Here is a 26202-nt window from a genome sequence, read left to right as displayed (position 1 = left end):
CATTTTGCATGAAGTATTTTGTGTTCGACACAGTTTGGGCATGGATGTGAGGATATCGAAGTACATGGAAAAACTTGAAAATTTTGAACATAATGTGTAAGACATACCCATTACCAATCTGACACTTACACCAGAGCCGTGTAACATTGTTTTATCCTAAACCTCCTGCAAATAAAATGTCTGTATCAGAAGAAAACTGGTACTTGTTGGTCATGCAGCTGTTATTTAGTTACAACTATTCAGAAAATGTCGACACTGTTTGTTTTCCTGCTCTCATTTTTTTTCTTTATCCCCTCATTTATTTGTTCTGATTCCATTTATTCTGCGAGATCAGTTTTGATTACATTCTTGGTAAGAATTTATCTACCTCGTATCTCCTTGAAATAATTATCAGGAATGACAACATTGAGAGGAATCTTGAGAGCTACCGCAATGCCTTCAATATTGTTTACATGGTAAGTCAAATCTTACCAGGTTTTCATCCATACTGGAACTCTCTCTCTCTCTCTCTCTCTTTATAGATTGTATTTTTCAAGTTTTATACCTGGTTGTTATATACATTACTTTAGGGTGCGTTTGTTCACGGAGGTAAGATTACTAGTGGAATAAAAGATTACCAGTGGGAATAAAAGATTACCGGTGGAAATAAAAGATTACCAGTGGAAATAAAAGATTACCAAGTAATAGGATTACTGGGAATGTTGTATTTTGAGTTTTGTTGGTTTAGCAGAATGTAAGATTATCGTGTTTGGTTAAAGGAATAAAGATTATTGGAATGTATATTTGACCAAATTGTCATTATATATTTTTTTTTTAACAAGTTGAATTCTCCTATATACTATAATTAATTTATATTTTCTTTAAAAATTAAATTCATAAAATTATATAATTTTTTTTACAAAATTGAAAAGATAATAGGTTTAATAAAGGGTAAAATTTTATTTTAACCCCTGAACTTCATATAAAATTTTAATTATAGATTTTTGTTTTTGTAAATCTAAATATTTTAAGGATAAATTTGTAATTTAACCTTTGTAGAATTTTTATTATTCAACATCAGAAGATGATATTTTTGAAAGAAAAAAAATTAAGGGCATTTTAGTCCAAACACTGGTAATCCAATAATATTTAGGGAAGGAGCTAATCACATTCTCAGTAATATACCAAAAAAATCCACCGTTGGTAATAAAAGATTACTGGGAATGAAATTAACGGCCAACCAAACGGAGGAATTAGGATTTTATTATCCCGATAATACAATACTCCTTGAACCAAACGGGGCCTTAGAGTAAATGAAGAGACTAGGTGGCATTGACATTGTTAGGGTTGTAATTGATCCAAACCATGCCGAAATACTGAAGTTGTAAATAAGGATCAACTTGCTCTTGCTCTCTTGCTTAAGCTCGACTAGACTTGTTTACCTAGTTAAAAATAAGCTTGATTCTCATGTTGGACTTCAAGCTTAATATTTGTTCTCAAGCTTAAGCATGGTTTCAAATTCGTATATGAAATCCAGTAATAATTAAAAATAAAAAATACACATATTAAATTTAAAGAACTTGATTAGGCTTGTACTCAAGTCAAGATTAGGATACTTGGATGCTGCTTGTCCGATAGCTGTTGTTGCTACAACTCGACAATAATAAGCTGATTTGAGTTTCTTTCGAGTCAATTTCAAGTAGCTTGTGATCACACTTGTCTCGATTACACCACTGGGCTTTGTACGTATTGTAGATGGAAGAGGGTTGGAAAAGTTACTAATTTGGTAGTCAATGTTTATGTTTATGCAGAATGACACGCCCATGTGGGGAATGGTGAAGCTGGCAGCTCAGCTGCAGCTCTGGCAGCTCAGCTGCAGCAGCTCAGCTCATGTGTTCAATGGAAGCTTGATCATTGCCAATGGATTGCATTGCTATTATTTGGCTCTTCCCATGGTTGTCCCCATTGTAATTCCAAAACAAGGACATGTTTCATGTCATGTTCATTATTCTTTTCGTTTGAAAAGTGGAAAGTATTAAAGGGAATATGTTTAGTTGAAAACTTTTAAAATTTAGAAAATGAAATGTGAAAATTATGAGGAAAATAAAAGGTTGGTTTCATTGTTTTCAATAAATAAAATTATTTATAATACTGGATAGATTGAAAATAAATTTTTTAAGATTTAAATTTAATTGATGAAATGACCCCGATATAAGCGCAGAAATATTTATTCTAATAACTTTTAAATATTAAATATTTGATTTTATTTTATTTCTCAAGTTCTATCGCGAGAAAATGGATACAAATATGTCATACAAATTTTATTTTTATTATCGGACGCGCTTTTTACTTTTTAAAAATAGAAAATGAAACATGTTTTCTAAAAATAAAAATAAATATTTTTGGAAAGAAAAGATAGGTTATCTCGCACTATGGAAGTACATTTTTATGATTTTTAAATATTTCTTTTTAAAAAATTATGATTTTTCCTTAAGTACGAGTTCATGGTTTTCTAATATTCAAACACAGTAATTTGAAAGTCGAAATCATGTACCAGAGTAGGCTCAGTCCAAATAAAGAACTGTACCAGACCGTAGCTTGTATATATAAGCGAATATCTCCAGTGGTGCATCAGATTATCTCTTGTGCTTCCATTTTTATGGAATTTCAAACCTTTTATCGACAGAATCTTCTAAATTACAAAACATGATTTCATATTTAAAAGTCATATAATTTTTTAATGCGGTCAATCCATAAAAGTGATAGATAAGAGTTTAAGAACATTAAGTCAACGTAGCCAATTCAGAAACAAGCATGAATTGATGTAGACTCACGGTGCTACCAACTTGCACCAAAAACCAGGAAGTTTCCGATAAGAAAGAGCATCGAATTACACACTCATCGACATTATCTGACGAGCAAGGCCTGGATCTTGTTGCAGCAGCTCCCTCAAGTTGTTTTCCACCTCCGCGAGCTGTTTTTTCCATGTACTCCTTCGAGGTCTGTCAAAAATTCACCAATTAGGCGACTTTCGATGTGAACGGATCAGCATTTCATGTACAAACAAGATGCTTGCAAGCTACTTGAATTAAACTAATAGAAACTCAAATTCAACTCGATCATTGTCGAGCGAAATTCAAGTATACTAATTCTTGACTCGAGTAATTCATAAACCTAATCAGTTTCTTTAATATATGCTTAAATTTAAATTAATATTTAAAATTTCAATTCAAGGTTAAGCTCAAATTTGAAGTTGAGTTAAGAAATCTAGCTCATGCTTTACCATGTAAACAAGTTTAATAAAGCCTGATAGAATGAACTTGAGCAGCTCAATTTTCATCTCGAATCGAGCTTGAACTTTAAAAATGAAACTTGATCAGCTCTAAGCAAACTTCAGCCTTGAATTTCCAGTCAAGCTCAAGCTTCATACAGATTAAGCTTGGCTTGCCCCGATTACATCCCTAACCAGCATACTTCAAAATGTTGTTAATTATCTCAAATGAAAGCAGTCAAACATGTTCAGAGTAGCATCAACAGCTTCAAAATGAGGAAAAGATGCAAATAAAAGTCAAGGAAAGAAAATATTTGCTTACTTTGCCTCTAAGTTGCTTGGACTCGAGCATTCGTGCTCAAAACAGATATGCTTAACTTTCTCTAAGCTTTTTCAAGTATTTAGAGGATCCAAGAAGAGTAATAGTTTATATGTATCAAACACGCCTAATACAAAGTCGAAGCAACATATTGACTCTCTTACAGCTCTTAAATCAATTACCAAGCAATAATAATGCCCATCCAAAAACTAACATTTTTTATAGGAATTGGAGGCCTCGTTAAAGCTAACATTATTGTTATTATATCCATTGGAAGAAAGTTTGTCAGCTTGTCCAAAACCAAACTGGATCTGGCCATTGATCAATGGTTACCAAGTAATTATCTACAAATTTTCATACGGAAATTTGGTTATAACATTAAATTCACACAAAAAATTGGACTTATGTTATTCTTTGTTTCTTACTGTTTTGTAAAATCTTAGAGAGCACAAACAAGAGAGTACTTTCCACAACTTGTAAAGTTATTATAACAAATTAGTCCTACAAATTTCATTAAGAATAAACAAAAGCCACAACAGATCACGGGATCATGGCAATAGACACCATAAAATCACAACAAATCTCAAAAGTTCAACATAAGTTAGTTATGAAATTAACATAATAAAACATGAGCAAAACATGGCGGTGATATTCAATACAATGTTGACGGAGGCGTAAGGCACAGTCCAGGTGCTAGAACTGTTACATTGCTGAGGTCATGGCGCACAAAAAAAAGTGTTCATCTAAGTGAAGTAAGGCGCACTATGTATATATGTTGGTTTTGGTATGTGTACTTGATTGTGCATGCATATATTTTACAACACATGCAAAATTTTCCTTTCTTTTAAGATTTCATTATGATCTCTTGTCTGTTTTGAATACTCAAATACAAAGTGGAAAGTTTGATACCATTCACTTTCTTGCCATTAAAGATTGAATTAATAATTAAAAAAAGGCTAGGAGCTTCTGACATGCGCCTAATCAAAATGTGCCCTAAGAAAAGGTCTAAGGTGCTTTCTTATTTAACATTAACACACAACAGCATGTCACATGACTTAAGATCACCTATTAAAAAGGGTGTAAATATATCCTTTTAGCAGGCTTTTGTGATATCGATAAATAAGTAAATATCCAACAGAAGGTATAGTTAAACCAGTTACAGACATGAAAGAGAAAAGTAACAGTTAAAAAGGGGGAAAAACAAACAAAAACAAATGATGCAAACTAAAAGTTATGCATGACACAGAAAATTACCTGTAATGAACCAATTGCAGACTCACTATCTTTCAACTTCTGTTCTTGTTCATTCATTAAAACTGCCTTAGGCTCTAAAACAAACCTGGACAGAAGATAAAATGAGAGGCAAACAAAAATTCTGTCAGTCCATGTCATGTATTCTTTCTCATAGTCCGTGAATCATTATAACCATTTAATTAGGTCAACAGCTACTCACGCTCTCCCTGCAAAAAATACAGATCTGGCACAATCAATCGTAATCCAGGTAAAAATTAGGGCTGAGCAGAACACTGATTCAAACTGTAGTATTAAGTCTCGGTTTCTATTAATTCAGTCCAGTTTCAGTTTGGGTAACAGTGAATACTTTGGTTAGGTTAGGTTAGGTTTTCAGTTCAGAAATCAGAAGTTAAAAGACTGAAATGGGTCAAAACAAATTGAATTCAAATTTTATTTACTTTCTAATTAATTTAAAAAAATTAAGATATAAAAAAATATGCTCAATCTAGATTAGTAGATTTTAATAATAACAAACCAACGAACCATACCAAACTACTCCAGTGCAATGGAATTCAATTTGGTCCAATTATCTATAGCATTCGGTTTGGTTTTAAAAGCCAGAATACTGCACATTAACCATGATTTTTCCCAAAACTGAACCAGACTGTTATGACCCCTAGGTTAAATAGAAGCTCAAGAGTCAAAACAAATGAAACACCCCTAAACAGAATGCCAGGCTGTGAAACTAAAGAGAAATCTGGACCCAGCATCCTGATGCTGGGATGTGAATTCTTTTATCCATTGTGAATAAGAGAATACAACACTAGCATCCTATTCTGATGCAAAAACACAGCTTCAATATTGTACCTATGGATTTATATGTATTTGTGTCATCAGGCACCTGACTCAGCTCTTCCAATGTTAAGAAAGCACGCTTCTTTTCACCTTCCTTGGTTCGCATCTGGTTTTGCACCTAGAAGTCATAGGATTTGCACACCTCAGTCTCGACACTAAAGATAACTCTCACAAGTCTCCAGTTTGGAGAAAAATTTAGTTGGGTACAAAACTCAGATCAATTATACAACTGAAAATAGAAGAACATTTTTTTATTTTCTGGGATTATTTAAAAAAGGGTCGAGCTTTGTTGCTTCGACTCTTCTTTTTTCTTGGTATCCTTGTCCGATAAATTCCTGAATATAGTTATAGGGATATGACCTTCCATATACATGGAGACTTGGAAAAAGTTGAAAACACCTGTGTTAGACATACATACAAGTGTTTAACACTCACATCCAAGTTTTGAGTAAGATAGGCGTGTGCATCCCACACGTGGTAGATTAAACATGCACTCAACAGATCTCGCGTCTTAAAATATCCTAATGCTTAACTCGAAGTACTTGCAGGCCTAATCAAGTTTTTTCCCTAAAAGTATCAGAAATCTGAATTCAAACTCAAACATAAATAATAAGTTTGAAGTCAAGAATGATAGACAAGCCCATCTTTTTACTAAGTAATTGAGCCTATGCATGCAATAGCAAGTAGCTCAATTTTTATCTTTGAATCAAGCTTGAGCTTTAAAAATGAAACTCAATTGACTTGAAAAAGCTTTCGAGACTCGAATTTCAACCTTGTTACAGTTTAAGCTCGCTAAATTACTCCCCCAATCTTCAACAACACCTATGACTATCCCAACCAAAAAACACAAACACCAAAATAAAATAAATAAACTTCAAATGAACCTATACTTCCAACTTTGATTGCAATCATTCTAGGTTCAAGATCAAAAAGGCATTCTGTTTGCTACGTAACCAAAGATTACGCTTTATTAAATATAACTTTGAGCAATTTTTTACTTTTACCCATCAAAAAGTAGGAAGTATCTGTAGAAAACAGACTGTAGAAAATGGACAAGTCTGTTATTTTTTCTTATTTAATTCAGTAGAGCATATTACATATTTATATACAAATAATGCCTCTAAACTAGGAAACTCTAAGTTAGGAAAGATATTAATCCTAGGAGATGTAATCCCTTGAAACAAGGGATTGAAAAACAAAGAATAATTACAGAATCTCTAAATTTAAGGAATTGAACAGCTCATTTCTATAATTCCTACAACCTTACATAACTTACACTCCCCCTCAAACTGGTGTATATATGTTGTATATACCCAATTTGAATGACAACTCATCAAAAGTCACTCGTGGAAGGGCTTTGGTGAAGATATCTGCCAGCTGTTTCTTCGTCAGAATGTACTGTAGTTTTGCAACTCCATTGTTGACCTTCTCGTAAATAAAATGTATGTCTATCTCAATGTGTTTCGTTCTATCATGCTGCATTGGGTTCTTTGCTATACTCATAGCTGATTGACTGTCACTAAAATCTCAAAATTCTTCTTGTCATCTAAGTCCCAGTTCTGTGAGCAGTCTTTTAATCCACATTCCTTCACATATTCCGAGAGCCATTGCTCTAAACTCTGACTCAGCACTACTTCAAGAGACAACGGCTTGTTTCTTACTTCTCCAAGTCACCAAATTACCCCAAACGTAGGTACAGTAGCCACTAACCGACCTTCTATCAGTTAATTCACCTCCCCAGCTTGCATCCATATAAACCTTCATTGTTCTGTCTTGATTTTTTCTAAATATAAGTCCCAAGAGACAACGGCTTGTTTTTACTTCTCCAAGTCACCAAATTACCCCAAACGTAGGTACAGTAGCCACTAACCGACCTTCTATCAGTTAATTCACCTCCCAGCTTGCATCCATATAAACCTTCATTGTTCTGTCTTGATTTTTCTAAATATAAGTCCAGCTCCTGGGGTAAACTTCAAGAACCTTAGGATTCTATTAACAGCTTCCAAATGTTCTCTCGAGGATCACTCATATGTTGGTGACAATGCTCACCGAGTATGCAATATCAAGCCTGGTCAGTGAAAGGTAGATAAACTTCCTAACTAACCTTTGGTAGGTCTCCTTGTTTACTGGATTTCCAGTCCTTTCCTTGCAAAATTCAAGCTTGACTCCATTGGAGTTTCAACTGGTTTGCAGTCGAGCATCCCAGTTTCTGCAAGAAGATCCAAAACATACTTGCGTTGGTTTATGACTAGCCCTTCCTCGGACCTTGCAACTTCCATACCCAGGAAATACCTCATACTCCCTAAATCCTTGGTTTCAAACTCCTTTGCAAGATTCTCTTAGCTTTTCTATTTCTTATGTATCACTGCCAGTTATAATTATATCATCTACATAGACAATTAGGAGGGTTATTTACCACTCGGTGCAATTTTTCTGAATAATGTGATCCGCTTGGCTTTGTTTGAAACCTTTGTGTCATGGCCTTAGCAAATCGATCAAACCAAGCCCTGGGAGACTGTTTTAAGCCATGTAAGGATTTATTAAGCTGCACACAGTTGTCTTAGTGACCTTTCCTTCTAATCCGGGGGGGACGTCCATGTATACCTCTTCTTCAAGGTTCCCATTCAGAAAAGCATTTTTTATGTCCAGCTGATGTAATTTCCACTCCATTTAACAACTATTGATAACAATATTCTGATAGTATTCAATTTACAACCGGTGCAAAGTCTCTTGGTGCCATAGGACTGAGAAAAACCTTTAGCAACCAGCCTTGTCTTGTATCTTTCCACGCTCCCATCCGAAGGTATTGACTATGAATATCCACTTGCATCCAACAACTCTCTTCCCTTCTGCAATCTGTCAAACTCCATGTTTTATTCTTTTGCAACGCTTTATCTCCTCTTCCACTGCATTTTTCCACTCAGGAGATTGAAATGCTTCTGTCACATTTCTTGGGATTTTCACACTGTTAATGCTGGCAGTGAAGGCCCTGAAATTATACTGTAATTCCCATATGCACATACTTATTTATGGGATGAGCATGTATTTCTTACCCCTTCCTAATAGCAATAGGAAAATCATCAAGATCAACAGTAGTAGCCTCTTGAGAACCATCATTACCTTCTGTTTCAGGCAACAGGATCCGAATATGGTTCTTGGCAAATGCTAGGCTGACTAATTTCTTCAACACCTTTCCTTCTACTTGAGTAAACACGGAGTTGTTTCGGTTGGGGAGTTATGGTTTCAGGTCAATGTTAGTGCATTTTTGTAGTGGTGGAAGGTGTTTGCACGGACTAGAGTGTTGAGATAAGGAGGAAGGTAATCATCAGAGTATTTAGGTTATTCTCATCATCCTCACTAGTAGTTGGAACAGTGCTAGCCGGTTTTGGAGAGACAGTAATAGGTAAAGAAAGGATAGGCAGTAAAGAAGTATCGGTTTGAACAGGTGAAATTCCTTGTAACTCTCCCCCTGAATTTCTGTTCCTGGAAAATAGGCTGGTTTTCAAAAATGTAACATCAAAAGAGACATAGGTCTTTTTGTGGAAGGTGAGTAACACTTGTAACCCTTCTGACTCGAAGAATAGCCCAAGAACACACACTTATGTACCTAGGATCTAATTTCCCTCTGTTGTGGATATGAAAAGGATGTACACCCAAACACCCGTGGAGAAAAACTTGAGTTTAAATGTTTAAAATGGGGATAAAGCTGAAGCAAAACCTTAGTAGGAATTTGAAATCTAAGGTCTTACTTGGCATTCTATTGATGAGGTAAGGGCTGTAAGAAGAGCTTCCCCCCAAAGATACTTAGGAGCATTAGCATCAAACATAAGAGACCGAGTAACCTCTAGAAGATGTCTATTTTCCTTTCTGCTACCCCGTTTTGATGAGGTGTGTTGACACAAGAATTAAGGTGAACAATGCATTTTCCTTAAAGAAATGCCCAAGGGTTTTATTCAAATACTCACTCCCATTCTCACTCCTTAGAATTTGATTTTTGTGTCAAATTGAGTTTCAGCTTTTTGATAAAAACTTTTAAAGAGAGACTCAACCTCAACTTTTCTCTCATTAAGAATACCCATGTTGTCCTAGAGTAATCATCTATAAAAGACACAAACTTATACCCAGAAAACTTTTGATAGGAGAAGGGCCCAAATGTCACTATGGATGATGGAAAAAGGTGTTGGTTCAAATTTGGCTGCAATATATGATTTTCGGGTGTGTTTGGCTATTTGACAAATTTCACAGGAAAACAAAGAAGGATCTTTATTTATAAATAAGTTTGGTAACATTTTGGAAAGATAGAAAAAACTAGGATGACCTAATCTACAGTGCCATAATATAATTTTATCGGTATTGAGATCAGAAGATAAAACTGGTTTCCTAAGAGCACTGGATAAGGCATGATTTTGAGATGCGTGACCTCCAACGGTGTACAATCCTTTGCCCAGCCTAGCACTGCCAATCACCCTCTTCGAGTCCTGTGCCTGAAAAATACAACCACCAGTTCCAAACACAACATTACAACCATAATCTTGAATTAATTTGCTGACTGACAACAGATTGCATGCAAGTTTAGGAACATAGAGGGCATTATGAAGTAGTAGATTTTTGTTTAATGTAACAGAACCACTCCCTTTGACTGTAGTGAGAGAGCCATCTGCTATTTTTATAGAAGTTGGTAAGCTTCTTTCACTATATTCCTCCAAGAGATCAACATTTCCTGTCATATGATCTGATGCACCCAAGTCTATTATCCATTGTACCGAGGAAGTATATGAATGATTACCTTCAGTAGCAGTATAGCCACATTGGTAGGTTTGGCTGTCATACTGCTCAAAATCTGCTGCAGCTCCTCTATCTGTTTCTTGCTAAAACTGCTGGAGGAATCATCTTGAGAGGCAATATGGGCCTCTTTTTGAAACCTGGACCTTGTGGGCTGTCGATCGGCTGGTTTTCCGTGCAACTTCCAACATTGATCTATCATATGGCCTGGTTTCTTACAATGTTCACACCAGGGGCGATTTTTTTCCTTTGCTTCCTAGAGGTGGAACTGGTGACAAGCGCAGAAGCATCTGTTCGCTGAACTGGTGGCACCATCAGAGATCGTCGCTTTCCTCCCTCCGAATCTCTGAAAAAACTTCTCGGACCAAAAGAAGGGGTTTGGTGGCAAGAATCCTTCCTCTTGCTCCATCGAACTCTCCATTCAGTCTAGATAAAACTGAAAAACTCTCCTCTGATTTGTCTGTTGTAGAAGTTGTTGTCTTCCTGGCCTTCCATTCATTCTTTTCATATAAGTCGATTTGCTGCCAATACTTGTTGAGAATTCCGAAGTACTGTGCGACATTAAGGTCTCATTGTCTGAGATCTTTAATGTGATTCTCAATCCCAAAGAGCTTCGATGTATTGTCAGCACTGGAAGTATCTCGCGCTGCATTCCAAATTTCTGCCAGCAGTTTGATACAGCATGAAATTCTCCCCTACCTCAGGAATCATGGAATTTATTAACCATGACATTATCATGGTATTTTCACTCTGCCATGTACTGTACTTTGGGTCTGTTTCTTCTGGAATCGGCATTGAGTCAGAAAGATAGGTGATTTTCCTTCTTCTTGTGATATATAGCCGTACGGACTGGGACCATGGTAGGTAGTTGTTCCCATTTAGTTTGTTGGAGGTTATTGGTGAAAGACAGGAATCTGAAAATCAGATTGATAGGGGCTGATCTGGGAAGTGATTTCAGATGCTGAGGGATCCGGATTAGCCATGAAAAAAAATAGAATTGAACAGGAATTGATTTAAAGAGAAGCGAAAATCGGATTGATCGTTCTAACCTGATACCATGTAGAAAACAGACTGTATAAAACAGAATGTAGAAAACAGACAAGTCTGTTATTTTTTCTTATTTAATTCAGTAGCATATTATATATTTATATACAAATAATGCCTCTAAACTAGGAAACTAAGTTAGGAAAGATACTAATCCTAGGAGATGTAATCCCTTGAAACAAGGGATTGAAAAATAAAGAATTACAGAATCTCTAAATTTAAGGAATTGAACAGCTCATTCTATAATTCCTACAACCTTACATAACTTTATCAAGTTAGCTCTACAGTATACAAGCTATATATAATTAGAGAGAGAGGGAGAAAACAAGTCCCTGTTTTCAATCCATTTCTACTAGTTCCTCCATTCAACAATTATAAATAAAATCTTCGGCCAAGGAAAAATTTATTGGATACATAAACAATGACGACAGAGTCATAATACTAACAATGTTACTCATATTCTGATGTGAATGTCAGAAATGTATTTGTGGTACGAATATAAGACAGGCATAAGCAATTTAGGGGGGAGAATGAGAAGTTCGAGTAATCTATAGACTACTAATCTGAAAAAAAAAATTACCTGTTTTAATTTGCCGGTGAGCTCAATCATTCGACCTTGAATCTCTACAAACGCCTGTATCCACATATCATTAACATTTCTGATATATCCCCTCACTTCTTTTCAATTTTCCGGTAATCAAATCAAATAACGAATCGTTTAAAGAAAACAAACCAAGAGAAATATTCATTCTTACAGTTTTGTTAATTTCGTCGGCCATCTGGAGATTCAAGCAGAAAAAATCAGCACTAAAGCGACAGCTCTGACATTTATTTGAACTCTAAAATCAAAACTATAAAAATGGGAAAAATAAAATGAAATTAAAGGCAAAATGGCCACCTGGATGAAGGAACTTGGCTTCTTTTGGATCTTTCCTGCTTCAGGTCGGGTTGTCAGAAAATTAGAAATCGGATTGTTTGAAAGAGACTAGAGAGTCAGATAGACAAAGAAACAGAGTGGCGCCGCCGTGAAGACCCGTATGGTTTTGTGAGATTTAGATTTATATCACTTTTGATCCAACGGCCAATATTGTCTTTTATGTATCCATGGCTCAGAGTGGTTTCCATAATAACGCAAGTTTTTACAACAACAAAACCCTATTTCAATTTGCAACGAGGATAAAAGATAATAATGCAACTTTTTAGAAAACTTATTAATAAACTAGGTTAAACTACAACTTCAGTCATTAAACATTAAATCTTTATCGATTTTATTATTGATTTTTAGTTTTAAGTTTAATTATATTTTAGATAAAATTATATTTAAATAAAATAAAATAAAATCATATTTAAATAAAATAAAATTATATTTTTAGAATAAAATTATTTTTAAATAAAATTAAGCAATTATATTTTTTAGAATATATATGTATACTATTAATAACTAAAAAAATCCTAAATATATGATAGTGAATTATGGGAAAACTATTTTTTTTCATATGGGTCGTAGTTTCTTTGCTTTATACTTTAGATCATTAATAAATTCATCTTCAATTACATCAATTAAGAGTCAATTCGAAAGAATTTTTGAAAATTAACTTTTAAAAGTATTGTAAAAGATTTTCTAAAAGTGAATTTTAAAAGTACCTTTTAAAATTTAAGTATTTAGAATTATTATTAAAAAAAATTGAAAAGATAAAATATTCATTATAGAAGTAAATTAAAAATATATAATTTAAATTATATTTATACTTATTAATAATATGATATATAAAATATATCAACTTAAATTATAATAAAAATATAAAAAAATATTTTTAGGTAACTCATAAATAATATTTTTATAAATAACATATTTTATTAAGAAAAATATATTATCAATACTTTTTAACATGTGGATATAAAATTATTACAAAATAATAATTTAATTATTGTTCTGACAAAAAAAAATATTACAAAAATTACATCACTGTTTGTAAATTAAAGTGAATTTTAATATAAACATAAATTTTGTTCACTTTTTTAAGTAATTAAAATAAATTATTAAGTAATAAATTATTTTTTAAGGATGTTAATATTAAATTATTAAAATAAAATGTAAATATATAATTAAATGAAGTCATTTTTTAGTAAGGGTAAAATTATAATTTACTTCCACACAAAAAGTTGAAAATGAAAAAACTTCAAATCTTAACCTTTTACGATTAACTTGAAACCTTCGCTTTCACCGTAATTTATTTTTGTTTTTTCACTTACTTGTCATCAATTTCATAATCAAAATGAACTTTTAGTTAAAGTGCGTTTAGAAATCCACACCAAACGAGACCTAAATTATTAAATAAATGTGAATACATAATTGAGTAAAACAAAGGTAAAATTATAATTTGGTTGAACACAAAACTGAAAATAAAAAAGCTACAAATCTTAAAATTTTACGATTAGTTTGAAACCACTGTTTCTACCGTAACATTTTTTTTCATTTTTTAACCGTTTGACATTGATTTTACGGTAAAAATGAAATTTTTAACTAAAAATGCGTATAGAAAGCCATACAAAACGGAACCTAAATATCAATAAAATAAATAAAAGAGAATGCTATTTTTATAATAGCAAAAAATAAATAAACTTCATTTTAATTCGATACGATAATTAGCACACCAAAAAAAACAATTTACATACTAATACGAAATTTAATTAATATGAAAATACAAAAACAAATACTAGAAGTATAATATCAAATTTATTTATGTTCAGAACAAAATAAAATTTAGATTAAAGAAGCAAAAGGCAAAACTGAAGCTGAAAAACATCCGCCGTTGCAGAGAAGCAAACTTCCAGAATCTAACCTGTTTTTTAGGAACACGTGATCAAACAACAAGCTTTGTTGCGAGGTCTGCAAATTATAATCGTCCAGATCATATCTATTTCTTCTTATGATCTTCGAATCAATGTCAATCTTCCTGGTGTCTTTCTCGAAACCTTTGACATACTTTTTAATGTCTTGTTGGAGCTCGCATATCGGACCTGGTTCAGGAGAAAAGGAAAACCGGATTTTTCGACTCCATTCGCTATTAGTAGTGTTTGGATGGAAGAGGTCTTGAGTCTGTTCGTCTGTTCATGCTGCTGTTACTGGCTGTTAAATCCAAAGGATCATGGCCAAATGTGAACCGACATTCCTGCAAACATAGAAAGATTTCGAATTTATCTTTCGGACAATATAGACAACCATTCAACAGTGCATTTTTCTAGCTTCATTTTCTAATTACAAAGCAGGCCTCGACAATATACGAGTTCGAGTAACATTGGTTTTCAGAAACATAACCTCAAAATAACTTGATTTGCCGATCAGTTGATGCACCTGGATTTAAAAATAATGAAAGAGAACGTAAAACATACTAAAATATGAATAAAAAAAACACTAACCTGTGTATCATGGAGATGAATACTAGGGAGACTGGTGGCTGGAATGGTTGAGTTCGCATGCGGAAAAAGATACTCCATCAACTCGACGGTGCCCACGCATTTGAGTGGATCTTCTACTGATGAGAAATCGGAACCGTCAAATGTTGATAGCGAGACACACTCATCGAAATAGGCAAGGGCATCGTCAGTCAGACATTTTGATATCTTCCTTCTCTCAATACAGACTGTCACCAAAGTTACGTAGAATTTATTTTAGAGAGCAAGCAAAGAACTCAAGACCAACAACATATCCGCAGACTATCTGGAAAGGATCAATGAAATCAACTACTTGCATGCATTATCTTATGTAACACTGTCACTTCAACTGTTCATTAACTTGCCGATACATATTTGAAATGGATGTGAAGATATGATACCTCCAAATACATGGAAAATCTTGGAAAACTCGAGCATAACTGTATCATACACACTCATATCCGACTCTTACGTCTAAGTCTGAGTAACAGAGACGTTAATGCTATGAATGGATTCATCATTAAATATTTAGAATTAACAAACTAAATAGGAAAACCAAAATAAGAACTGTTACCTAAAATTTCTAAATGATGCAAATATGCGTATATTGCAATGAAAGTTACTCCGACTAAAAATGAAATATATACAAATGAGAGTGCATAGTTCTAGAACAGAATCAAATGAATTCTCTTGGACAAAGAACCCAGTAAACTGCATGAAACATTATCTGAAATGATTCCAATAGGACTCAAATCCACATCTGAACAATTATAGGCATTCACAAGCACAAATAGTGGTTGAAATGTAAAATATAAACTGTTTAGGAGAATTTGGTCTTAAACTATATCTTACTTTTCTTCGTGGACGAGATTTCTTTGTGCTAGGAGCCTTGGAATCTGGAAGCACTTCCTTCAAGATCCTGCTAAGCTCCATGCCCCGGTGTTCCTCTACAGCTAGGTCAGCTCGAAGTTGTCTAGCACGTTCTTGGGACTGCAAATGTAAGGAAATACGAAAATATATTAGTTAAATATTGATTTAGCTACTGTAACACACACTATTAAATTTGGTACCTAAAACAACAAAATTGTGTACTTATGTGCTTGAACTTCCATTCTGTCAAGTAATTTGGCTCTGGGACTAAACATCATTATTAATTGATTGAGAAGGTCAGAACAACCAATCTAATCAGGGCACATTGTAAAAAAATCATAGCCATCACCGGATTATCTTGTGTATCCTTGCCACAGGAGATTGGGAGAGGGAAGGAGGGAAGAAGAAGCAAAGCCGTGGGCCTTTATGGCCAACCAAGGGGAGATACATTGCTGATCTGCCTGACATCCAGACTGAAATGGATTTGGCACAGTATGAAAAAAAATAGAGGGGGAATTTGGGGGAGAGGGGGGGGAAAGGTGAGAATTTTATTTTAAAAAATCAACCACTTTGAAAATTGTTGCATAGTTGCAAATTTTTATTCTCTATGTACCAATCTGTTCAGAATTTTTCTTAACCTATGACAACACGCGTGCACCCTGCAAATAAAATTGCTCAAACTCGAGTCCTCTAGGGAGGAAAACAGTCCCTTTTACCACTGAGGGCACTCAATGGGTTCTCCATAGCATTCATTAATACATACTGAAAGGGTAGAAAAGAATTTAACAGAACAAAGATAAGAGAGTTCAAAAAACATGGCATCACATACTGTACAGCAATGTTAATATGTTATTTTTATCCAAAAAAAAAGGTTAATATGTTATTTTAGATAGATACTAGTCGTCTTATAAACATGGCAGCACCCATCATCGCCTCTTGCATATCTCTTTAACTCAAATATCACACACTTCTCTTTAAACGCTACCTAATTCTAAATCGACACTCGCACCAGAGTCTTGAGTATATTGATTTGCAGCCATTACCTCCCAAACATGTGTCCGTGTTTGTAGCATAATGGTAAATGTTCTTAACCGTAAAGGGAAGATAGCAAGAAAAAATTACCTGCTCGAGTTTGCGGCATATTCATGCTGTATGTCTGACACTAACTCGACCACGTCAGTAGTTGGATTACTCCTCCTGATAGCCTGAAATCATAAGAATCAACAAACCATTGACTGGAATAGAGCTCGAGCTATGTACTAGGTAAGCCTGAAGAACACAGTCAGAAGCTGTGAGCAAAATAACTAATACCAAAATCAAGTATTTGCTTTCTTTTCCAGACGATTTACAAACTATTTTACTCAAACCAAGTATGAGTGTTGAATACAACAATGTTCTCTTTGTATTAGGAGGGTCATAATTTTCAATAACGTGTAGAGAAAAGCAGCTTCAAAGAAAAAGGCATCCATCTACGGACCCAAAGGAGAATTTTGGATCCAAGAAACCAAAATAACTTACAACCTGAAGCTCATTTTGGATGTCAGAAATAGCCCGTCTCACTTCAGATTTAACAGTTCTGTATATGTCACCAGCAGCAGAAGCATCTCCCACCAAATTATCCCCTTCGAGTGACTTGAAAAATAGGGCAGGACAAACAAAGTGTTTCAGCAGATTTTGACATGTAAACTAATAAACTGATCAGATTTGACAATCAAATATTAAACACTTAGTCTAGGATTAAAGCACTTAGCTGGAGATATGGTAATAATAGTCCAATTTTAGAAAGAAATTACAGTGACAGTTCAGTATTTTGATTTTCTTAAGAAATGAAAAGAAGATGAATCAAATGTCATAGGAAATTGGATTCTACAAATTTGGATTGATTTGGTCCAGGCTTTTAATTCCTCAACAAAAACTGAATAACTGTTTTTATATACTATCCAGAGTCTGGACTAGAACCGAACCAAATTCAATTAAAACAGATTTGAAACAAAACACTACAGTACTGATTTCAATTTTTCTCAGTTTCTTTTCCCGGCCGTAGCAGTGATTAAAACTTCCACATACTAAAAAGAAGTTCAAATTATCCAAAATCTAACCTCCAAAAGTTCAGCTTCTGAAAAAGAACTCGTTGAGACCAAATCATTCCATTTTGCGGATTCTAATCGAGACTGAACAAAAAGTGAGAAAGAAAGGAACCATTTTAGAATAATTAAAAAGAAAGATCCTTCCTTATTTGCCTTCAATGTCAAAAAAAATCTTTCAAAAACAATCCAGAAACAGAAAAAGGTCCACAGGATTTGTACCAAACTTGTAGGAGAATCCGAAGGATTGATACGCTTCCGTTGGCCTGACTGTGGCAAAATAGTCGTGTTTTGAACTAAATTACCCTTTCGACCATTCCCCGATGTAGCAATTAAATTCAAATCAAGAAATATCAGTAAAAAAAAATTAAAAAAGGAAAAGAAAAATGTTTCTTATGATTAACCAAACAAGCTCAATCCAAATTAAGTTGGCCAGTTCATTTGGTATGATAGAGTTCATCTATTTAGGAAATATATTATTTACATTAGCATATAAAAAAAATATAATATAGAATAAAAATCATATATTATGTTCTATAATATAATTAAATTGTTTACATAGAAAATACTGAACTTGAATATCAGTTTTACATTAGATATAACTAATTTCTCAAATGTAATTTGTTTCTTTTACTAATTACTTTTCCATTTCAATGATAAAAAAAAAGGAAACAAATAAGTAGAAAAAAATAAGACATCAACAATAGTAGACATAAGAGGATCACACGACACAAACATAGCATGAAAAAGGTAAAAACAATAAAAACACAATGCAAATGCATACATATTTCAATATATGTATAATATGAATTACTAATGTATCAAAATTCTATATAAATATAAAATATTTTCAACTTATGATAAAAACACATTAACTATAAACTCTTATTTGATATCCTAGGAAAGGGTTCCAAAGAACTTAGATAAAATACATTGACTTAACATTTATGTTCAAATTTTCAGATCTAAGCAAAATTATGATTCAATTGGGGGGGGGGGGGATTACTATATTTTGTTTTTAAGCCTTTTCAGTAATTTAAATAATGAAATATTCATTTTTATGTTTTAAAAAATCAAAATAATTAAAATAAATAAATAAAATTCGGTCCATTTCAATTTGAACAATAACTGTCTTTAAGTTCTCAGCCAATAACTTAATATAGATTTCCATTACTAGAATAAAAAACCAGTCGTTTAAAAAAAAACTCCGAGTCAAAGCCGAAGGAACATTAGAGCAGTACAGCTATAATCAATTTTCGGTTTTCTCAATGTTTTCTCAGCCCTGTGCAAAATATTCATTCAAAATACTCCTATTTGAAATTAAATTGAACAGAAATCACATTTTTTTAAATGGAATTGAAAGTCAGCAAAACCTCAGATGTAGCGAATTGGGTTCTTGAAAGTGGAGGATTACGGGAGACGGAGCGACCACGTCTCCTTGTATCCACAACGGACAAGCTCCGAGACAACTCCTTGCTATTCGCCGAACCCGACCCGTGTTTTACATCGGAGCCAAATCTGGAAACAGATCTGCCTCTCTTACTATTATAATCGTCAGCGGCGGTAGCTTTGGGCTTCGTTTTGGAAGTGATTCTGACGGATTCAAGGCTGGAATTTCGCAACCCAACTTCGCCATAGTCTTCGTTGCTGTTTCTGTTGCTGTTGCTGTTTCTGTTGCTGTTGTTGTTGCTGTTGTTGTTGTCAAAGAGAGGATTGTCTCTTTTAATGGAGAAGTCGGAGAAGTCGGAATTGGAGATTCTTGAGAAGGCACTTACGCTTCTGGATCTCCGAGGAGGAGCTGCCGTAGCTCTTCTGGAAGAGTTAGACGACGTGAAGGTCGACGAAGGAGTTGGATTCCCTCTTCTTAAAGAGGATTCAAACGCCATTAAGCTTTTCTTGAGGAAATAAACGTAAGTAAGAACGGGTGTCGATAAAAAGAAGAGTGGAAACAGGGACAAGGGATTCTGTTTTTCCTTTTCTTTTTCCTTTTTTTAGGGATTATAATTAAATAACATAATAATTGTATTATTGATTTTATCAGTTGCATTTCCGTAAGCTACAACTAGCTGGCGCTATTGACATTTAAATCGGGGGTAAAGTACACAAATGATCCTCCAAGTATATGGTTTTATTTTTTATCCCTTAACTATTAAAAGTTATAAAATGATCCTCTAATTTAGGGCATTACTTTGTTGAGTCCCGACTACTAAAAGTCACAAAATAATCTCCGACTATTCACATTTTCAAACTCTTCATTTTTAGTTAAAAAATTTATAGTCATCTAAATTGAACGTTAGCATACTAATTGAGATATGATAGTTGTTTGAGATTCTAGGATTATATTTTATCATATCTCAGTCTGTAAATTTAATGTCCGACTTAGACTGCCGTCAATTTTTTAATGAAAAATGACGAGTTTGGAATATACAAATATTCAAAGGACCATTTTGTAACTTTTGATTGTTGATGGACTTAACAAAATAACATCCTATAATTGTAAGATTATTTTATAACTTTTAATAATCTAATGACTTAACAAAATAATACCTATAATCGGAGACATTTATATAGTTTATTCTTAAATTTAATAACACGTGCTACAATTAACAACTTGAATTCTAATCTAAAAAATTAAAAATTAACATGAAATTTTGACGACAATTTCATTCATAGAATTTTGACTTTTGTGCAAGAACCAACTCATCTAAGTAGTTAAAAGAGTTGTATTTTTAGAGGTCATGAGTTTGAACATCAGTAACTACAGTAGGGTGATTAAGTATTCATTGTAAAAATGGTTGAGATTATTTAGAATATATATTACTTTGTAATCACCTTAGTTTAATAAAAGAAATTGGCTTTTGTAGAATAAACACATTAGTTCGTTAGTTGAATTATTCATCTTCAATTTTTTTCATATTCTTTTAGATAATAGATTTTAGAGTTATTAAGAGTATTTTTTCTTCCCTTAGAATTTATTTATTTTTCCTTTAAATAAGATTAAAATTATATTTAGAATTTATAAAAAAATGATAAATTATGCATTTAATACCTAAACTATTAATTTTGATATGTATTAATACTTAAACTTTTAATTTTTTAAAAGATACCTAATGTTTAGTTTTTGTTTCGTTTTAGTACCTAGCCTTTAAAAACTTAACGGGTGATTTGCACATGACACCCTTTTTATGAGTAAATTGCATCATTCATCACTCAACTATCTTTTCACACCTATTTTGGTCACCAGAGTTTAATTTTTTTAATTCAATTGCTTAACTTTCAAATTACTCCTAATTTAGGTTAAATATGTTCCAAGTCCCATGTGTACATTGATTTGGGATTTAATCTCTTTACAATTTCAATTTAAAAGCTTAGGACTAATTGTTAACACCGTTAAAATAGATTCACTTCACTTCACTAAATTTATGTACAATTGTTAGCGCTTTTGTTGAATTAGAGAAGTCTAAAACTAAAAACTGTAGAGGTTTATGTTGAAAACTTGGATTTGAATTGAACAGTACTAACAATTCAACATGAATTTAAATTGTTCTATTTTTACAGTGTTAACAATTGGACCTAAATTTTTAAATTAACGGAATAAAATGAATACATTTCTGAAAATAAAAAACAGAATGATCAAGTTTCAAGTGCGTGAAGAGTAATGACCGTACACATAATTTAACCATTAATTTATCATGTTATATTTTAACCATTGATGATATGTAGATAGAAATTGTGGTAAAATCTTAAAAGTTTTTTTTTATATTCACTTGGTTTGATGATATTGACATGCATGTCGGTTGTAGATGAAAGTGAAGTACAAAGTAGTTTGCCATTAACTTAACTTGAAATAGCCTACAAAAACACCATCGGACATGATATTGCCATATACATTTTCCAGTTCCTCTGCAATTAATGGCAGCCATTGCAGAAGATCAAGCTAGGCTGCAGAAGAACAAGCTATAAACATTAAAGATGAAATGCATAACGAGTTGCATGCAATCGGAAGCTCAATACAAATAACCTCGGCATTTCGCCGATTGCGGAATACCGTAATTGAATGTTCAACTCAGTCGAGATAGGGATGTATTTCTTTGCAAAAAAAAAAAAACAATATGGAGAAACGCTTCGTTATTGCTTTCATACATGACTGGCTCCCAGAAAACACCCGGAGAGCAACCATGGTTCATATATAGAGCTACATTTGCACTGTTCTTTGAACTTATGATGACGGGAAGTGGGATATCGAAATCTTCGGTACTTTAGTTTCGAAATTCCACTTGAAGGTTGCACTAGCTTGAATGATATCATATAATTGACAGTTGGAGAATACGTGAAGTATGCAGGCCCCTTTTCATCATCAACCTCATTCACAAGCGACAAAGGTGTGCTTTCCACACCTGAAGTGAGATCAGGAAGAATAAATCCGATCCTCGGAGACAGACCTTTCCACTTCTGAATCGATTTCCAAGTGGCAAAAGTAGCTGGCTGTACTGGACCTTACCAATTTATACTTGAACATACTGCAACCCAATTCCCCTTTCTTTATGGACGTCAAATACCAGCGGCACTCCCATCATTGTAGATGAAGCCAATATGGACGAGGATTCTTTCAACAAGGGATCTCAGATTATCCTTGTATGCATGCATGTATCTATCATCTATGCATGCACACGTACACACATACATGCACATGTGTGTTTGTACGATAAACTTTGCTAAGATGGTGAAATGATCGTATCAAGAGAGAGAAATGACACAAAACAAGATATTCCCTGCAAGCCTTACTATCTTTAATGGTTAGAGAGTAGGAAATGTAACATGAAGTTTTCTAGTTTGAATTGATATTTCATCGTAAGAAGTAGATACATGAACAGAAACTCGTACAAGTACAAAGCAACCATCAATGGCATTCGAAACAATGGCAACTTCCAGGCGATACATCGCAGATTGTGGTACTCACCTTTTAACTAATCCCTCAATTGAAGCTAGAAACAGAAGCCAGAAGCTGGTTTGTATATGCAAAACTTTCACACTAGCCACTAGGCCAATTGTTAGAATGGAGCTGATGACGTTCTACGAAGCTGATATTTTGGTTCGGGCGGTGGTGCAGATGGCAGCATCTTATCAATCTCCTAAGAACATAAAAATTGAAACCAAGAAAGACGTCAAATTTTATGCGGAAACACTAATGAATAAAAATATAAGTGATTTGGAGTCCATGAAGGTAAACGTCAGGAAATGTTAACAACTGCTACATAAGAAGAAACATTTCATGGCAGATTTGGCTGAGCATGGTAGAGGATATGAATCATACAATTGATGGTTCCGAAATGTTTCATTTATTGACTATGAGCAGTACCTTTTAACATTGTCAGAAAATAGTTAGGATTTAGTAAAAGGTAGGATTAAGGTTGGAATCGGATGGTCACAAGTTCACAACTTTAGACCAGTCAAATGACCGCAACAAATGTTGGATTCTCATAAAACACTAGCAGCCAAGTTGAATGCATCAAACTTAATATATTGTGATCTATATCGGTTTAGGTTACAAGATATGGGAACAATACAAATAAACATCATGATCTACTCGTACAAGGAATATCTGCATACCACCTATGCATACAGGTTATCAAAGCAAAGGCATAAGTAAATGGAAATCGGAAAATGAAAACACGAAAATACTAATCTGACAAAGAACTGGTTGAAAAAGAATGAAGCTATTATACTTAAAAGGGAAGGTTTTGAGCTGCTGAATTGTCAGGAAAGTGGCTTATAAGACAGATCTAACCTTCTGTTTCCTCAGCCTTTCGTTTTCCTCTTCTAGGCGTGAAACTTTGTTCTCCAGTTCATTAGTATAAGCCTGTTTATAAACATCTTTCAGGTTCACACGGTAATTCAGATTTCAGACAACGAGATCATAAAACATTTCAAATAAAAAAAAGAAAGAAGATACAGAAAAAGGAATGGTGTGATTGTCAATCACATTTGAGAGAGAAAACAAATGAAAGCCGACCTGCTTCCTTGCTCGAGAACGTGCTGCAGATTCCCTGTTCTTTATCATCCTCTTCTGTCTCCTTTCAACAGTTTTTTCAACTATGTCCTCAGGGGTACCTCTTTTCCTTCCAGATGGCTGAGTATCCGATAATGTTCCCAACAAAGGAGAAGGCAATGCCAACTGGTTCTCTGGGTAAGAGACATCCATTACACCAGTAGTCCCTATGGCTAAAGGCTGCGGCATAGGCTGGACTGGCACATGAACCCCCATCATACTTTGTTGTGGACGATGATATTTAGGTTGTTGTGGGTACTGCATCCACTGACCTTGCTGCGCAAACTGAGGTTCAACACTTGGATCGAACCCAGCAATAGGAGCACCAACATTTTCATCAGTAGATGCGTCTGTAACAACTCCGGCCTTCACAAGAAAATCCTCCAGCGTCATTTCTCCAAGGGTAGGCTGCCTTTCTCTAGATTTCTTTTCCCCATCGATTTTTCTGTGTTGAATGTCTTTCCAAACCTCATCAACTGTCTTCTTGCTCAAAGCACTAGTTAACGACAAACTCGCCTGACGCTGCAAAGAGGTTTGATTGGTCAATGCTGTTCCTTCAGTTTCTGTATCAAAAGTCTGGTTAGTCTCCAAGGTCCATACGCTCTTGAGAAGCTCATCTAGGTTCATACTGTTCAGAGGTTTTCCCAAGTCAGACAATTGATTTTGACCTCATCCAAGGTGAGTCTGTACATCGAATTTTGCCGTGTTAACTGCTGACATTGCAACTGTTTGCCATTATTACCAATATCACCTTGAGACCCCATTGTCTGAATTCCCATGTAATCACTTCTACTTGAGCACTTTTTTTTTCCGAATTCAGAAACAAATCTATGAAAGCTATATCAGTCTTAAAGTCCACCTGAAACCCACCCCAACGACCGCACACCTGAAGTTTACCAGTCGGCTCCAAAAATTAGAACCTGAAATTAAACCGACCATTCATATCAACTATCTTCAGTCCAAATGATCCGAAGACATCTTTTCTCATATACGCAACAAGATACATGGAACAAAAGCAACTAAATCTCTACTTATCTTAAGAGTAATTAAATAACAGATACATTTTATTTCAAGAGTAAACGCATACATGCACAGGGAAGACCCCAAACTCCCCTCTCATCCCGAACCGAGCGTAGATAAACCAACCCGAACCGGGCATTGATAAACTAACATAGCCAAAAACATAATACCAAATCTCCTCTCAAAAGACCATCAGGAAGTACATTTTTTCTATGTCAACCAAGATTAAACAAAAGCCATGTCTTTTAACCAATTTCCCCCTTTTTATCTCCAAAACCAGCAATTACCCATTTCATATTTCTCCATCATTGACTTGTTCATGCATAAAACCAATGTCCAATGTGAAAAAAAAAACACAAAAATCAAGCCTTTCGGGGGGAAAGCCACACTTTCTTTACAACCAAGAGATACCCATTTCATTTTTCACAAACCTTTACTTAGTTAAGCTAAAAAGAAAAGAAGAAGAAGAAGAATTTAAATGAAAGAATCAACAAAAAAAGATAAAGAGAAAAAAGAAGACAAGTAGATCTAGGGTTCTTCACTCTTGAATATAAAGAAAAAGAAAAGGAGCAAAGCTAACAAAGGGGGAGATTACCTGAGAAGGCGAAGCAGTGAGCTTTGAGAGAGATTCAAGCTTTTGTTGTGGAAAACTTTTTTGAGTTTCCAAAAAGGTTTTTTTCTTTTTACTTGTTTGGGAGTGCTTTGAACATGTTTGACTCTGAAACACTGTTTTGTTTTGAGTTTATTTAAAGCATTTTCTTCGCTTTCCAGACAAATCCATCTAAAAAAATAAAAAATCAGATCTCGACAAACACAAATCTGTCCTTAAATTTGATTTTGTTATCAAAGTGAAATCTAACCTTTAGTTTAAATAATAATAATAATAATTGAACTCAAAATGACAAATTATATAATATTGACATTCCTTCTCATTTATTAAGTTTATATTATGGATTTTCAAAAATAAAACTAAAAATAGGTAAATTATTATTTTTTATTTCATTTTATAACTAAACTTTATTCTTTTAAAATTATATCTAACATTTAGTTTATGTTTTAATTTGATATTTTAAAAAACTAGGATAATTTACATCGTTTCTCACTGAACTATACTCTCTCTCCTATTTTTCTCACCCAACTTTCAATTTGATCAATTTGCTCACTGAACTTTACAATTAAATCATTTTGCTCACTTGACCGTTTTCTCTCTAATAGTTGATGATGTGATAGTTTTATTATTATTATTATTATTATTAAAATA

The 26202-nt window shown here is 33.9% G+C and overlaps 1 long non-coding RNA gene and 2 pseudogenes across 2 annotated transcripts; all 3 read right to left on the bottom strand.

Moving 5' to 3' along the window:
* Positions 1-2804: 2804 nt before the first annotated feature.
* On the bottom strand, positions 2805-12519 carry LOC120154556 (annotated as a pseudogene).
* A 1669-nt stretch (positions 12520-14188) lies between these two features.
* Positions 14189-18239, bottom strand: LOC120154606. Of its 2 annotated transcripts, XR_005518892.1 has the most exons (8): positions 18095-18239; positions 17888-17959; positions 17307-17420; positions 16911-16993; positions 15771-15908; positions 14904-15127; positions 14803-14838; positions 14189-14656 (listed from the first exon to the last, which is right to left on the bottom strand). It is a non-coding gene; the product is annotated as an uncharacterized LOC120154606 (long non-coding RNA). The 2 variants fall into 2 exon arrangements; XR_005518891.1 differs by lacking the exon at positions 14803-14838 and having other exon boundaries at positions 18095-18236.
* Positions 18240-22640: 4401 nt separating this feature from the next.
* LOC120154605 lies at positions 22641-24913 on the bottom strand (annotated as a pseudogene).
* Between the last annotated feature and the right edge of the window lie 1289 nt (positions 24914-26202).

Source organism: Hibiscus syriacus, unplaced genomic scaffold, assembly GCF_006381635.1.
Source record: "Hibiscus syriacus cultivar Baekdansim isolate YM2019G1 unplaced genomic scaffold, ASM638163v2 tig00111132_pilon, whole genome shotgun sequence".
NCBI classification, from domain to species: domain Eukaryota; kingdom Viridiplantae; phylum Streptophyta; class Magnoliopsida; order Malvales; family Malvaceae; genus Hibiscus; species Hibiscus syriacus.
This window is presented reverse-complemented; position numbering and strand designations above follow the sequence as displayed.